The sequence below is a fragment of the Equus przewalskii genome, chromosome 22 (assembly GCF_037783145.1).
Source record: "Equus przewalskii isolate Varuska chromosome 22, EquPr2, whole genome shotgun sequence".
Taxonomy (NCBI): Eukaryota; Metazoa; Chordata; class Mammalia; order Perissodactyla; family Equidae; genus Equus; species Equus przewalskii.
In genome coordinates this window covers 50,344,057-50,355,517 of record NC_091852.1, presented here as the reverse complement: position 1 = coordinate 50,355,517, position 11,461 = coordinate 50,344,057, and the positions used below count along the sequence as shown (strand labels likewise).

The 11,461-nt window shown below is 46.7% G+C and overlaps 1 long non-coding RNA gene across 1 annotated transcript; it reads right to left on the bottom strand.

The window, feature by feature from the left end:
• Positions 1 to 566: 566 nt before the first annotated feature.
• On the bottom strand, positions 567 to 10,679 carry LOC139078666 (uncharacterized). Its single transcript, XR_011531687.1, has 2 exons — positions 10,589 to 10,679; positions 567 to 4,969 (listed from the first exon to the last, which is right to left on the bottom strand). It is a non-coding gene; the product is annotated as an uncharacterized lncRNA (long non-coding RNA).
• Between the last annotated feature and the right edge of the window lie 782 nt (positions 10,680 to 11,461).

The window sequence follows — 11,461 nt, the reverse complement described above, 5'->3', positions numbered from 1 at the left end:
TCGTGCTACTCTTGCAACTACTCAGAAGGCTTAAAATTTTTCAGAATAAAAAGTTGGTGTATCTAATTTGCTGACTGCTATAACGAATTACCACAAACTTAGTGGTTTAAAACAACACATATTTATTACCTTACAGTTCTGGAGGTCAGAAGTTTGGAATGGGTCTGATGGGCTAAAGTCAAGGTGTGGGCAGGGCTGGTTCCTGCTGGAGGCTCCAGGGGAGAATGTTCCATGCCTTCCACAGCCTCCCGCATTCCTTGGCTCCTGGTCCTTTCCTCCACCTTCAATGCACATCACCCCAGTCTCTGCTACCCTCACCACCTCTCCATTCTTCTTGTGACCGTCCCGCCTCTCTCTTATAAGGACTTTGCGATTTCACTGGGCCCACTTGGATAATCCAGGATTGTTTCCCATCTCAAGATCCTTCACCTAATCACATCTGCGAAGCCCCTTTTACCATGTGAAATAACATTCACGCACTCTGGGAATTAGGATGTGGACATTAGGCAGTGAGGGGGAGCATCATTTAGCCTACCATAGTTGGTAAATGACTTTTTCAATCCTTGTGAAATTTTTAAAAGCATAAATAATATATTTTGAACAGAACGAAAACCACAATACAACATATCAAAATCTGTGGGATGCAGCAAGAGCAGTGCTTAGCAGAAAATGAGTAGCGTTAAACACTTACATGAGAAAAGAAACAGATCAACAACACATCACATTACATTCTGAACTATTTGTAATTATTTGGATTATAGGTATCCTTTTTTTTTTTTAAAGACTGGCACCTGAGCTAACATCTGCTGCCAATCCCTTTTTTTTTCCCCCTTCTTCTTCTTCTCCCCAAAGCCCCAGGTACACAGTTGCATATTCTAGTGGTGAGTGCCTCTGGTTGTGCCGTGTGGGATGCCACCTCAGCACGGATTGACGAGCAGTGCCATGTCTGTGCCCAAGACCCGAACCTGTGAAACCCTGGGCGGCTGAAGCAGAGCATGGGAACTAAACCACTCGGCCATGGCCATGCGGCGGGGCCCTGGTATTCTTATTTTAATGTACACTTGGTACTAGCAGGAGCCGTTTTTATTCCATTTTGAACCTGAGCCTATCGGAGGAGAGTGAGTAGATCCCCAATAATTTCACTAACAGTGATTGGTTGACATTAGATACCTATTAAATTTTCTATCATAGCTTTTTAATGTTACATACAGATGAGATATGCATTCAAGAGTGCATTCTAAAATATTGCCCCTTTTACAGTTTAAAAAGCTGTTGAATACAGCACCAAATAAGCAGCAGCAATTGGGTTATTTAGCTACCTATTGCTTTTGCTTTAACTTTTTTATTTTGAAGAAATCATAAATTCACAGGAAGTTACAAAGAAACCCTTGGGGTGTCCTTTACACTCTTCACCCAGGCTGCCTCATCCTTCACAGCTATAGCACAATACCAAAACCAAAACCAAGGATGTTAGCATTGGCACAGTCCACACAACTTACTCAGGTTTCAGGAGTTGTATGTACACTCATGTGTGTGTATGTGGCTTTACGTCATGTTATCCCCTGTGTAGAGTCATGGGATCACCACAACAATAAAGATGCACAAATGAACCACCTGCACAGGACTCCCTCATGCCATCCCTTTATAGCCACAACTATCCCTCCACCCCATTCCTAACACCCGGAAACCACCAATCTGTCCTCCACCTCCATAATTATGTTAGTTCATGAATGCAGCAAAACAGCAATCATCCAGTATATATCCTTTGAGATTGGCTTTCTTCACTCAGCATAATTTTCCCAAGGTCCACCCAAGCTGTTGTGCATATCAATAGTCTGTTTATTTTCACCAGTGCACAGTATGCCCTGGCATAGAGCTACCATACCTCTCCCCCATCGAAGGACATTTGGGTAATTTCCAGTTTTGAGCTATTACAAATAAAGCTGCTATGAACCTTCATGTACAAATTTCTGCATGAAAATAAATTTTCATTTCTCTGGAGAAATGCCCAAGAGTGCAATTGATGGTTCATTGGGCAAGTTCACTTCATATTCTTTCGTATGTTAAAAAACATATATGCTCCCTGTAAGGTATTGGCACCAACTCTTCTCAAAGGAATTTCTGTATGGCTGTGTAAACCCCAAGACATGTGAACGAAGAGATATCTGTTTAGCGTGCAAGTTGACGCCTATGCCTGAAGCATAGCGTTATCATCTGTGTCCATAGTCTCTCCTGACAGGGTTCTCCCCTCCCTTCTAACAAGGTCTCTAGTACTGGAGCAGAGATGGGAAAGACACAAAGAGAGAAAAGACTTTCCTCCTTCTGAAATAAGGATTGTTGAGGACACCCTTTCAGAAATGAGGCTGAGAAGCCCATCAGACAGGACAGTTTAGCATGAATAAAATCTCCTTGGATTTTGTGACCGGGCTACCCTTTCCTCCTGCAGGTGGCCAGAGGTCTGGGGAGGGCCCACTACTCAGCAGATCCTAGCTCCAAGACAGGACCAACTTGGGGGTGGAAGGTGCTCTCAAAAAATGAAAGAAAATCATTGTTCCTATGAGAAAACAAGATTAGATGGTAGCCATCTTTGTAAGCTGGGCCTCATCAGTGCTCACGTTGTCCAGACCTGCAGGCCACTTGTAAGTCTTCAGTCCCTGGTTATACCTCAGGGCCACAGTCACCCTACGCCGTCCGCTGTCCTCCCTGGTCGCAGAAGCCTGGACTAAGACCCCTTCCTCTCCTCTGTAACCCTTACGTCATCTGCTTTAACCCTTGGGTTCCTCCACCCAAACCGAGTATAGAATGGGACAGAAGCCATTGGCTGCCTGTTTCTTAGCTCAATCCACAGAATTTGGTGAAGATTCAAAGCTCACAAACAACTCCTCCATTTTCTGGAGGTTCCTATGTTGCTGACATGTTGCTGTTCCTTTACTATTTTCTATTTACTATTAACTTTTGGAAATAGAAAGCATAGCTATTCATTCTGAGTAATGTAAACAAAAGCCCATAAAGCCACAAGGTGTTTTTCACTTGCCATGGAAACTTCCCAACTACCATAGCTCAAGCTGGCTTTCCACCTTCCAGGCTTGTGTTACGGATGGGAATACAAATGTATGACTAGCCATTTTTATTGCATATATTATATTTCTCAAGGGACTAATCAATTTCTATCACATTCAATGCCACACAATTCATAGGAACGATAAGAATTTTCAGTCAAGTTCATGCTGATATCAGTTCATCCTGTCATTTTCCAAAGTGGGCAGATTATTTTGGTATCTTGGTGCATCCATTTATTTGTCCTTTCCATGTAGGTGGAGCTTACGTGTGCAAAGAGTGTGAACACTATTTCCACGCTTCATTGTGTTTGGAGGCTTGTAGAGAAAGACTCTACACAAACGTAACATGCCATCAGTACAATTCTCTTTTTTAAATAAAAATTTCCATTTCTCTGTAGGTTATATCTGATCAGTTTCCAGTTTCCATTTTTCACTTTATTTTTGTTGTTGTTGTGGGGGAGGAAGAGGCAGAAGTGCAAGTATTGTTTTCTTTTGCCAGGGTTTCCATGGCTGCAACGACATTCATGTTTTTCTCTCGATAGTGCATAATAAAGCAGATGTTATGTAAATAACTTCAAATGCCATCTAAAATTATGTTTCCCTGCAGAATTAAACAACTTGGAGGCTGCAAATGTCTCTTTCCCTTCAGACGATCTAGAGACCCTCTTCTTAAAGATGGTCCCACCTTCCTCCAACAAATTGCCATGGCAACAACCTCCAATATCTGGAATCCACTCTCCACTAGTACTAACAGTCCTTGGATGCCGCTCCAGCATTGGCTGCTCCCTTGGGCCTCATTAAAATCACCTACCTCACTTTTCCCACCTTTGCTGGTGCTTTCATTCACAGGGAATTCAGATACCTGTCCTCTGTCTACCTCATGGGGTACTCCAGCCTCCAGAACCTCGCTCAGCAGGACAACCTTCAACAAGCTTCTCTGATGAAAGCATGACTCTATGCCTCTGTCTAAATCCACAGCCAGGTGGATGGTGAGCAAAATTAAAGACAACTTGAACAAAATGACCAATCAATCTAGAGCAAAATGGTAAGTGAGATAGGCTAGGAAGACACCATCCTCTCCAGGGGGTCCGTGGTCTCATTTCCCACCACAGTAGAGAGGGTTTTGCATCCTCCTTTGTAAGTGCACATTCTCAGTAAAGACTGAATCTACCAAGAGAAGGAGCGATTCCAGTTTCCCAGCGTGGTTTCACTGCTTTTTTAGAGGAGATCCTCACCCCGGCTAGAATGCTGGACTGGCGGGTGGTCGTTAGCGCTCTTTGCCAGCTCTTTCCTCCCTCTCTGGCTTCTTCCTTCTAGGAACATGGAAGAACTATATTTACTCGCTCCCTTAAGGTTGGGTGGCAACATGTGACTAATTCTGGCCAATGAGTTGTGGGTGGAGATACGTGTGTCACCTTTATTCCAGAGCTCCTACATGCCTGTCTCAAACCCTCCAGAGCTCTCTTTGCCTCTGTCACAGAATTCACAGCATTTAAGTCATGGCCACATTAACATCCTAGATCCTGCCAGAAGCAATGTCCAGGCTAAGGGACAGGATAAGACATAAACCTTTGTTGTTTTAAGGCACAGAGATGCTGGGGCTGTTTGTCATCACCATGCAACACTGACTAATACAGTTGAGATGTTCAATTTTCAGAACTAACTTCAGACTTATTTCCAGGATCTTTTGCTGACACTGGGCAAAGAGCTGGTTTAGTCCAATGGGCAGAGGAGCGGCCAGAAGAGGAAATTCATTCAAGTCACGTTCAATGGTGAGAGCAGCTCTAAATCGTAGGTACATAAGGTGGGCTGTCAGGGCAGAGCAACAATGCCTTGTGGCCTAGGGGCATCCATGGGTCCAGTGGCCTCAGCAAGGGCCCATTTCTTCGAGGGGGAAGAGATGGAATGTCCTGTCAGGATCAGAAAGAGAACAATATAATGTGACCAAAAAAAAAAAATACAAGTGATTCTGAAATACCACCTGCCTTTCCCCTGCCTCCCCGATTTCTTTTTAGTGGAGACCCCCAACCCAGACAGAATGCTGGGATGGCATGTGGTCATTAGTTTCTTAAGGAATGGAGTCGGGAAATTCTGATGTTAAATTCTACAGCAGAATCATAAAACCGTACTTCCACCGAGAGGCTGGGGCACTCGTCTGCCTGACCCGGTGCTGGGTTTCCCAGGGTGCCCAGCCCTCCTAAGTCTTTGCTCCAGACGAGAGAACAGACGTCATCCTTTCCCCATCGCTCTCACTGCAGTGCTCTGCAAGCCTCCATACTCAACGACGACAAACTAAAGCCCAAGGGGACACCTGATTAAGCTGTTTTATCTCTTAAAAATATGAGAGACGTTTATATGCTACTGCAAGAACCCGCTCTCTCCCTTCGCTCACCTCACCTCCATTCTCGGTGGCCAATAGGACCTGCCTGAGATTCTAATCAAACCCTTACATGCAGAAGTTTTGCTTTCCCAAAGCTTGTTATGTTCTGAAGAAGTTTCTTATTTCAGATGGTACCTAGGGGCAAAATGTGATGGGAAAGTGGAGAGGGAAATAACAGGAGCTAATTGTTGTCACAGCCGGCAATAGTTGGAAGGTCCCCTGACAGGACATCCCACCTTGAAACCTCACTCATGTCTATGATCCCCTTGGCACCAAGGAAAATTAACTTTATTTCTCAACAGTGAGAAAGGAATGGAGGCCAAATGGCATCTGGCACACTCTAAAGTAATGATTTTTGCAATGACTCCAGGAGAGAAATGTGGTGGGAGACGGAAGCCGGGACACAGTGCAACCTGCCGTGGGCACCCTGCAGTGGCGGAATGGGAGCCATCGGTGCTGCCCTCATCTGAGAGCAGCCACTGAGGAAAAACCTGCTTCCCAGTAAGTTAATTACGCTAATTTGATTTTAATTGATTGCATAGTCTTGCTTAAAATTGCTGTGAAATTGTGTTTATGTTTTAAAGACGCACAAAAGCCATAAGCTGAAAGAATTCAACCAAGTTCTACATTTTACATATTAAGTAACATTAAAATACAGTGTAGACCTGCCCAGAGGCTCCCCAATCTGTTTGCTTTCAGTCCCCCACTATCCTCCGGTTAGAGAAGTGCTGTGTGGGAGGGAACCAGGGAGCTGCCGGGTGAGTGCTGAGGGTGAGAACGTATTGGGGTGAAGTTCACAGGCTGCTCCCTTAACGGGGGTCCTGAATTGTTGGTGGAGACATCTGACAACACCCGTAACAGAACTGGGCCAGGGATGGGGACACTGTCTATAGTGCAATCCCCTTTAGTTGCCCCAGCTGTTCATCTGATAGACACAGTTGTGCAGGGGAACAATGTGGATACAAAGGGACAAAGCCGGTGTGCCTCTCCTTTCCCGCCAGAATACCAACTTCACTGTGGGTGGCAATGTGCCCAGCTCTACCAGGCACCCTCTCACTTCCCCCATGAAGGGGTGGCCACAGAAGACATGAAACATAAGCCCAGGTTAGGAGGCAGGACTTCTGGAAAGCTCCTTTAAAGGGGAGCTGAGTCAGCACGCTCACCTTCCCTCACCTTTCCTCTTGCTTACTGCCTGGGATATGGGGCGGCTACGGTGCCACAGCAGCCTTCTTGTGAGTAACCAAGATGGAGACGCCTGGAGAACTCTGAGGTCCCTGCAATGCTTCCCTTCCGACTGCCTGATGACCCAGAGGAAGAGCCTGTTGAGGCAGCTGTCACTGGGGTTTCCGTTATACGAGACCAACCAGAGGCCTCAGGAGAGGACGCAGGACTGTCACAGCCCTCTCTGATGCTGTGTGGAGCCGGGAGGAACCTATCACAGAGACTTTGACCCACAGCAAGGGGCCACTGCCTCCACCGTCTCGGGTCGGCCTTGCAGCTGGAGGAGAAGGCAGAGACATCAGGGGGCGCCCCTGGGGTCTCCAGCAGGACAAGGGAGCAGGAGCCCCTGCAATCCATCCTCTGGAAGAACTCAGATGGAGGGGCCCTGTGGAGGGAGGATGAAACGATCCAACGGGCTCTTCCAGATGACCTATATTTAGCACTTCCTGAAAGCAGCTATTTCGAGTCGAGTGTGAATGAAAGCAACCGTGGATTTCAAAAGAGGGAAGAGTGTGGAAGGAGGCCATGAAAATGTAACGAGAAGCAAAGGCAGTGCCGATGACTGCATATCTGGGTTCAGTTCTGGCTGACTAGCAGCAGGCACGGCCTCACAATTCGAAAAGGAAAGAGAGGCAGAGGAGTAAGACTCAGGGCTGAAACCAGACACGGAGAGGCTGGCCCGGCGCCCTGCCTGCCGACACCCCTCGCTCATGGAGACAGTCACTACTGTGACGTTCTGAGTCCTTTTTTTTTTTTTAAGGATTGGGCTAAACTGATGCCAATCTTTTTTCTTTGTTTTTTCTGCTTTATCTCCCCAAACACCCCCCCACCCCCCGCCATGTACATAGTTGTATATCTTAGTTGCAGGTCCTTCTAGTTGTGGGATGAGGGACGCCGCCTCAGCGTAGCCTGACAAGCGGTGCCATGTCTGCGCCCAGGATCCGAACCCTGGGCCACTGCAGTGGAGCGCGTGAACTTAACCACTCGGCCACGGAGCCGGCCCCACGTTCTGAGTCTTTGCTGTGTGACAACGCTGGGCCAGGTCTTCTACCTCTGGGGTCTCATGTCATCTTTACAGATATTGCTCCCATTACAGCTGAGGACATCAGCATGTCTGTTTGTCCCCGGTCACCACCAAGGGCAGGAGGGCAGCCACCCTTCCAGAGCGGGGCCCTGACCTTGTTATTTTCTAGCCACACCAACCACCCCGAGAAACAGCCCTACTCCAGAGACACCACAAAGCTTCTTGTTTTAAACGTGATTGTAAAAAATCTCAATTAAGGGAGTCTTCAATTAATCGAGTGTTCTGGGTAATTTAATTTCCTGGCTTAATTGAGCACTAACCAGAAAAACTTTCCCATTAAAACACATTTTTCCAAAGTATATAAGGCACACTTCCTTGACTTAGTGAACTAGATTTTTTTTAAAGGAACTAATTTTCTTTTTCCTGTTTTGTTTTGCTTTTTTTTTTTTTTGAGGAAGATTGGCCCTGAGCTAACATCTGTTGCCAATCTTGCTCTTTTTTTTCTCCCCAAAGTCCCGGTACATAGTTGTATATTGTAGTTGTAGGTCCCTCCAGTTCCTCTATGTGGGATGCCACCCCATCATGGCCTGATGAGTGGTATATAGGTCCACGCCCAGGACCTCAACTGGTGGACCACAGGCCACCGAAGTGGAGTGCGTGACCTTAACCACTTGGCCATGGGGACGGCCCCGGTGAACTCAGTTTAAATGTTATGTTCTTTGATAATTAAGTCACTGACGGTGCCTCTGCCAACTGCTCCGAAAATCACTTCTCACCCCCAGCAGCTCACGCCTCGCGTGGGGTTGTATCTGACTTTCGGTTTTTTCCCATCTTCTACGATGTAAGTCTGGAAAGGACATCTCTGGGTGAAAGATTGTTTCTTTTACATTTCAAATTCATTTCAGGGGCTAGCCCGGTGGTGCAGCAGTTAAGTGCGCACGTTCCCATTTGGCGGCCCGCGGTTCACCGGTTTGGATCCCAGGTGCGGACATGGCACTGCTTGGCAAGCCGTGCTGTGGCAGGCATCCCACATATAAAGTACAGGAAGATGGGCATGGATGTTAGCTCAGGGCCAGTCTTCCTCAGCAAAAACGAGGAGGCTTGGCAGCAGATGTTAGCTCAGGGCTAATCTTCCTCAAAAAAACACTCGCTTCAGCAGTGCCTAAAGTGGAATGTTAGGTCAACTGGGTCATAACACATGTTATAGTTTTTTTAACAATTCCAAAAATGTTTCCAAAATGCCGCACCACTTCTCACCACACTGCTGCCGGCACTCAGTGTTATAATTTTTAAAAAATCTTAGAGGGCAATTGCTCATGATGAATTTAACCATAAACTGGGAACTGACGAGCTGGGAGACCAGTGACGCAGGTTCTGGGTGAAGGGAGGATGAAGGTGGATGACAACGAACCAGGAGAGGAGGAAGCGCTCGGAGAACAGTCTGAGAGAGAAAAGAAAGAAAACACTTCATCCATGCAAGCAGTGGTGTCCTGTAAATGCCTAACAACCAGCTCTCCAGGAAAGAAAAAAGAAAAGAAGGAAAGAAAGCCCTGATTTGTAGAGTTGGCAAGGAGTGCATGTTCCTGCCATGGCCCGTTTCAACTCATTTAACCCGGAGTCAGAAAGAAGTGGCCCAGTTGGCTCTGGTGGCTCAGTAAGAGGTGGCCCCAGCACACCACTGACTGCAAGGCACCAAGGGGACCATTAGAAGAGTCGTAAGGGTGAGGGTCCTTGGGTGTGGACATGCTACTACCATCCTCCACACCGTGCCATTTAAGACTTGCCACCCAATGGTTCTGGACACTTACAGGGATCCCTAAACAGAGGACTGGGGACCTGAATGCCCTGCGTGGTCAAGAGAAACACATGCCCCTTGACAACAGCACAACTGAACAGACCCCACAAGGAAAATCCCTATTTGTTGGGGAAGCAGCATCCCCAGGGGACCACCATGTCCCCTAATCTCTCCACATGGTTTGTTCAATCTGACCTGACAACAGACGCCTTGCTCAGGCAATGGATTTCATTGCATAGTCAGTATCCCTTATTGGTCATCTATTTCCCCCAAGTTAGAGAATCCTAACTCAACATAGTAATCGCTCACTATGGGTGAGGGAAAGCGGTTGATTACTCCGGTGGACAGTCCTAAGGCCTAAGTACTGAGGTTGAAAATGGACGCAGAAATGCGAGATGTTTCTCAGTGGCCTCCATTTTCAGCACTTTATCAGATTTTGGTGAAGGAGCACACAGAAGCCAGAGGTTACGGGTTCCAGTGGCAAGATGGTGGCAAATGGACTCTGAATCTAGTTGCTTACTTCATTTGGCTTTAGAAAGAGCTTCCTCATGGGTTTTTTTCAGCATTGGGATATGGTTTTAAATTATTCATACTAAGACATTTCTTTAACAAACTCAGAAAAACATAAAATATTGGGAAAATGTTGATGATTAAGCCATTTTACCTTCTCATGAAATCTTGATATCCTATGCGTGGCAGAGATCGCCAATGTGGGAACCTTGTCTTTTAATTTCTGTAATCTGAGCTTTGACATCTGGGGCCTTGTTGACCCTGGAGGGACTGCCCCCACACCCCCCCACCACCCCACCACCAACCCAGGGCTAGATAATCCCTAGAGAAAGAAGGGACTGGCCCAGGAGCAAGCCTTTCATGTGCAAACCAACCAGTGCAGAGCCTGGACCCCACCGCCTCCTCTATCGCTGTCACACTCAGGTCACCATCCCTCTGCCCTAATCCACCCAGGGCCAGATACCCGAAAAACAAGGACAGCCACAAGGACAGCCCCGAAGGCCCAGAGCTCACTGAAATCACTCACACCCCCCAATCCTAAATCTTCTCACCCTTCCTTGCCTATTCCTTCCCCAAGAAACCACAACAAAGGCTCTTACCATATTTCTCCTCTCTCCCTCTGCCTCCTGGTGCTTCCTCATGTGCCTGCCCGCCATGGCATGGCCCGGCATGCTCCCCTCTTAGGATCTGTAAGTATAACAAACCATCTTTTCAACAGCAGTCCTCTCCGGATCTGTGGGTCTCATCATGCCTGAATAACAATAAAACCTGCATTTTCAAAGAGTCTCTTGCCTCTCAATACCCCTTTTCCCCTTGTTAAGAACAGAGCCCCCACGTCTGTATAAGCACATTCCCTCCAAGATAAAAAGACAGGCTCTTCAAGTCTCCCTAGCATGTAGCAGCAGCTCTGTGAATAAGTTCTGCTCAATGAGGGTCCACAGAAGTGCTGTGGAGTACACATGCTTTCCTTTGCGCCCATCCTCTTATTGACAGCCTGCAGAGGACTTGATAGCTGGAGCTCCAGCAGCCAATGTGGGCCATTGGGATATGTCCCACAGCCTGGAGAAGGGGGATCCGAATCATCTAATGAATGTGGATCCCTTGTGAGTTCATGAAATCTGAATCCCTTTCATATGCAAAGAAAAAAGTCTATGTTGTTTAAATATTTGAGATCTTGCTGTTATATTCAGTCAGATAAGCTCACATAATGCACTACCCTTAATGCAAAAAAACCATAATTTCTTGGCCTGAAGTCATGGGTTCAAGCCCGTTGAGGTACTCAATGTGTTCTAAAAATATATCAGTTGGTCATGCTACTGACATTATCACTATCAAAAAGGAGATAGTATAACTCATCTTTAACGTCAAAAACTTGGTAAGCCAACATACTCAGGGCTGAAAAGCCGCTTGCTAAGTGCCTCGCCCCTCCACATTTCCTACACGTAGAAGACTGACGAGATGCTGGCGGCCCC